Source organism: Elephantulus edwardii, unplaced genomic scaffold (assembly GCF_000299155.1).
Source record: "Elephantulus edwardii isolate Elephantulus edwardi_28Jun2011 unplaced genomic scaffold, EleEdw1.0 scaffold00217, whole genome shotgun sequence".
NCBI classification, from domain to species: domain Eukaryota; kingdom Metazoa; phylum Chordata; class Mammalia; order Macroscelidea; family Macroscelididae; genus Elephantulus; species Elephantulus edwardii.
In genome coordinates this window covers 1,498,034-1,503,831 of record NW_006399967.1, presented here as the reverse complement: position 1 = coordinate 1,503,831, position 5,798 = coordinate 1,498,034, and positions in this window count along the sequence as shown.

Genomic DNA, 5,798 nt, shown 5'->3' with positions numbered 1-5,798 from the left:
CCCCGCCGGGCCCCTGCATCTGCTGGAGGGCCGGGCCGGCTCATTCATTCACTCTGCACTGACCGAGCGTCTGCTGTGGGTCAGCGCTGGCCCCGGCGCCCCCGGGAAGGAGAGGCCAGCCCGGACCTGCATGAGGGGACTGCGAGCAAAAGACAAGACCTCACCAAGAAATGTCACACCCGCGCCGGACATCGGGCCTCGGCCCGCGGCCAGGAGGCTCCGCCGGCCCCAGGACCGCCGGGCGCCGCTGGGCCCCACCGCCCCGGGCACGCCCCGCACCTACCTCCGCCAGGACCCTCGCCCGTCAATCAGCACCGCCCGCGATCAACCGCTACACGGCTACGACCCTCCCGCCGCGACTCCCGCCCAGCCCTGGGTCAGCGCGCCGCTTCCTCCAGCCCCGCCCACGCGCAGACGATTGGCTGTCCCGATGACCGCTAACACAGCGTCTTCGTCCTATTGGCTGAAAGAGTTGCCAATCATCTTACCCCTGCATCTCCTTCGCCGGCACTGGACAGTGGCTCCCACCCACTGAGTAGCGGGCGCAGTCACAATGAGGCTCCGGCCAGAAACATAGTCTCAGAGGAATGGTTCCTAGACGATTTGGCTTCCAGAGCTGTCCAAAGGCTACTGGTGCTGAATTCTGCTGGGATTTGCCATCAGTTGATGACTGTCCCTGTCCAAACGTCCTCACTGCTGATGCCCTACCCATCCACTTAGAGAGGAGGTTTATTGATCAACAAATCTCTGGAATAATTCCTCCGGTCCAGAACTTTCCCCAGGTGAACAAAACAAAGTTCTCTCTCTGTTTAAAAAAATAATGAACAAGAGGTGATGAATCAGATGAAGGAGCACAGTCGAGCAAAAAGCAAGACAACTTTTATGCTGTCAGGACAGGGAAGGGTTCAGAGCTGCTGTATATAGGATTGCTATGCATCGCAGTTGCCTCAACCAATAACATGCTATGACAGGTTTGGAAGCAGGAGTGGCATCCACTTCCTAAACAACTTGCCTCCAGAAACTCAATGAATTTTGATAAATGTTAATAGTTGTAGAGGGGCTTCAGGCCTTTTGTTCATTGGGTTCCTATGAGTCATTCTCTACTCAAAGGCAATCACAAACAGCATATATATATATTATATTATTATATTCCAATGGACAGCATTATGCTAGATTGTGAAGAGACTGAGATTGTTAACAGCTTTAGTCTGCTTGGCTCCACAATCAACATTCTTGGTACGAGCAGCCAGGAAATCAAAAGATGAATTGCACTTGGAAAATATGCTGTCAGGGACCTCTCCGGCGTACTGAAGATCAATTATGTCAGTCTGGAAACTAAAGTGCACCTTTAGTCCAGGCCATAATCTTTGCAATTTCTTGTTATGCATCAGAGAGCTGGACAATGACTAAGGGTGATATCGAATATACCATGGACTGCCAGCAGAATAAACAGGTTCATCCTGGAGAGGGTGAATCCTTGGAGCAAGGATTCTGAGGCTTCATTTGACATACTTTGGGCATGTTGCAAGATGGGGCCAGTCCTTGGAGAGGGACATCATTTTTGGATGGGTGGAGGGACAGAGAAAGAGAGGAACAACATCGATGAGATGGATTGATTTAGTTACTGGAGTAATGAAAGTAAGGGTGGCAGAGACAGTAAAGTTGGCACAGGATAGAGCAGGTTTCAGGGATATTGTACATAGGGTTGCTATGAGTCACACATAACAACTATACAACTACACTTATGTATATTTGATGCAGGTAACATACACTCTGATTAAATTATCTTTCAACTGATTGGCTTCTCATAGTAGATCATCGAAGTGATTGTGTCATATAGGTCTCATCAAGGAATCTCCTCCAGGGTAATTTCCTGCCTCCAAAAACCTGCTGGAAGGTCAGATATGAGTGGGTTCTGACTCAACAGCACACACCACAAACAGCACCAATATCAAAGAATGACTACTTCCTGTTGCCACCCATAGATCACAATGTCTTCTCAAAGAGGACATGCATGGACAGTCATATTTGGACAAAGACAGCATGTGAAGACATGACTACAGCCAAGTGACACCATGAAACACTTAGGAGACAAACCTGACAAGATCTAGGGATAGTCTTCTCCTAGGTAGGGTCTACTCCTGCCTAAGCCCTGAATTTGGACTTTAGCCTTCAGATGTGGAGAGAATCAATTCCTTCCCTTTAAAATCACCATCTTGGGGAAATGAAGACATAATATCAGTAGTAGAATGCAAAGTCAAGTAGTACATAATGTAATGCTACATAACAGTGAGAATAAATAATCCCAGAGTTTAAAATGATGATAACTTACACAAAAAAAGTTGAGTGAAAGAAGTCAGACCCACAGAGTATATGATGTTTTCTTGAGTTTGAAATCACAAACATAGTATAAATGCAGTAGAAAATGCTCAAAGTTCAACCATGGGAAAATATTAAACATACAAAAGAAAGTTACCTACTACTCTGCTCTCCAATCCCACCATGGATATTTTGGTTGATTTCAAACAATTGCAAGCGAGTTGCTATGAGTTGAAGTGGACTTGACAGCACCTAAGAAAACTGTTTGGATGCAGGTTAAACCACATGGGGTGAGTTTTCTTCCAGGTTGAAAGGGTGGCTGTTGTTGTTGTTGTTATGTGCCATCGAGTCACCTGTGGCCAATAATAACCTATGTACAGCATCTCTGAACCCTTCCCTGTCCTGAGCCAGTCTCACTAATTCAGACACACCAACCCCCATTGCCCCAGTCACTGTATCAATCCGTCTCATCCAGCTCTTCCTCTCCTGTGCTGTTCCTCCACACTTCCAAGCATGATGTCCTTCTCCAAGGTCCGGTCTTTCCTGGCTGCATGCCCAAATGCGGGAAAGGAAGACCCTGGATGAGATGGATTGACACAGTAACTGGGGCAATAGGGACAGGTGTGTCAGAGAAAATGATTGGCTCAGGATAGGACAGTGTTCTTAGCTATTGTGCACAGGACCATAATCTGGGGTCTACCAGTTGCCAGTAGGCTAGTCAGCCTGGAATCTCCCTAGTTTGGGCTTTATTTCACATTTCTCTTCATCTGAGATTATATCCCATAATCCCTTTCAGATTGGTCAGCCTTGGTAGGTGGCAATATCACCTCAGGGTTAGTTCCGTTTAAGATTTGAAGAGTTGAAGCAACCCAAGTGCCCATGATCAAATGAGTGGGTAGAAAAATTATGGTATATTCACACAATGGAATACTACATAGCACTGAAAAATAATGGACTCATAAAACATTACACATTGTGGGTGACCCTGGAGGACATTATGCTGAGTAAAATATCCCAGTCACAAATTTACAAATACTGTATAAAATCACTGTTATAAAACAAGACTGGTATGGGGTTGGGGAGAAACTAAGAAAAGAGGGGATAAATAATGAACACTGCATTGGAACAGATGGAGACAAGAACTGTTTAAAAGGAATATATGATTAGGCATTATTTGTATGACAACAGTCCAGAATAAGAGGTGCACAGCAAAGTGGGCTGGGGGTAGGGGAGGGAGGAAATTATGCAACAATGAATTAATTTTTTTAAAGCAAACTGAGGGGGTAGGCAGGAAAATATACAATAAATTAGTGAAAAATCCAACTTTTCTGTAAACTTTCATTAAACTTGCAATTAGAAAATGAAATCAAATCTTGTAAGAGTCTCTCAGGGCTGTAGTCTTAGAGAGGCCATTCAATCTTATTGATTTTTCTATTTAGAAATCAGAGATTGTCCTTCCCTGTCAGGGAAGAAGGAGCAAGATGAAGCATGCCTTCCAGGCCCAGGCATTCTTGCTCCAGCTCCACCTGCAGCAGCAGCCACCTTGGCTAAAGCAGAGAACCAGAGAATGAATCCACGTGAGATAGGACTGCGACTGCCTGCCTTGCAGAGAACCAGAGTGAAGAGCTAAGAGCTAAGAGCCTTTATCCAACTGGGGTGGTGATGGTGAGCCAATATTGGCAAAGCTGAGAACTTTGTAACATTGGCCTTTAATAGGGAGGCTCAAGGCTGAGGTAGGTGCCTGCAGGCACATTTCAGAAGCTGTCTTAATGTATTCTGTTATTAAGTAGGATTATGATCTTTTAACTTAAAAAAAAATAAATCAGAGGCTCTATTCCTTCTGATGTCTTGTTAAGTTCTCATTCTGTCTAGGTTCATCTTGTGTGACCCTGATTAGAACAGTCAGCAGTTTAGCCAGGTACCATCTGGTGTTTCTGGTTTTGGGGTGAAAGTGTAGACAGGGCTCGTGCAGATGACCGGCCTTGCAGACAGATCTCTTCTTTGGTTTCCTTCTTTCTCTTTGGCTCTAAGCGGCAGTGTTAGATCTCAGTGTCCCACAGCCTCCTATCTCCATGCAGTATTCAGTACAGTGTACGAAGACTGGTATCCTTAGACACACCTGCTTGCAAGGAGGGTTGACACCCATGTACCTGCATCTCAGAAGGCTTCCCACCATCCCCTAACAAGAACAGCTCTGAGTGGCCCTCAGGGGAACCATCTGGCCCTCGGAGGGAGCCACCTAGCCCTCAGGGGAGCCATTTGGCACTTGAGGTGAGTCATTTTGTCCTCGGGGTGAGCTCCTCAGCCCTTGGGTTGTGCCATCCAATCCCTGGATAGAAAACACTACCTAGGGTATATAGAGAATTTTATCTAAGCTACTTTCCTCCAACTTCTCTCCCAGTACACCTGTAAGTACACCTCCAAAGCCCTTCTATTTGTAACTCACAAGTTTGTTCTCTCTAGGTTTGCTCCCTTTCCTATAGGTAATCTTAACACTTTTACCCCAGACCTGAACCTGAACCCAGTTCCAGAGACAAAAAGGAAATACAACTGCCAGCTAAGGAAGCAAAGGAGGATGGAGCCTCTGGGTTCAGTCAGCCATCCCCACTGGACCCACCAGGGAAAATACTTTGCAGTCCAGAGGGGAGCAAATGACAGGAAAATATCTTCTAACAGAACAAGAAGGCAAGCAGCTTTAACCCAGGACCACCAGTAAGGTGATAAAGTGGGCTCCCTTTCCCCCTTCACATCAATGCCTCAGTTTAGCATGAAGAAGCCAGAGAGTCTGTGCCCCATTCCCAAATGAGAAACCCACAAATGAATAAGAGTTTGTTTAATCACCATTGGACTATGCTTACCATTGATTGCCCTGTATCGTCTGGTCCCCACTGGATCTTTTTCATTTCCTTTACCTGCTCCCCCCACCTACCAAATTGTGCATCCCTGCAACTGCATCCCTGAAATTTCATCCCTGCCCATGCTCACCCTTCTGCTCCCAACCCTCACCTCCTGGCACTGAGCCTCCGGTGAGCCATTCTGGAGACCACATCACACATGGACAATCACGGCAATGCTGAGGGCATTAAGCGAGTCTCGTGGACTTTAGCCAGGAGGGGACCCTGGAAGCTAATTTCTGGTGTCCCCCGAATGTCCTCCTCTGACTGCCTTTCCCCTCTGCTGGTTTCTGTTTGCTCCCCTTCACTAACATACATCAGGTGCAGCCCTCAGGTCCTCCTTGCCCACCATGGGGTCTAGAACTCACCACTGGGTTGAATGCTACTTGGTTTTGTCTTTTTCTCTTTTCACTTTTCACTATTCTTAAAAAAAAATAAATAAAAACACCCAACCAAAACCCCAAGCTACAGCCCCGCAGTGACCTTTTTTTACTTGTTGTTGTTGTTATGTGCCGTCGAGTCGCCTACGACTCGTAGCGACCCTATGTACAACAGCCCTAAACTCCGCTCTGTCCTGTGCCAATC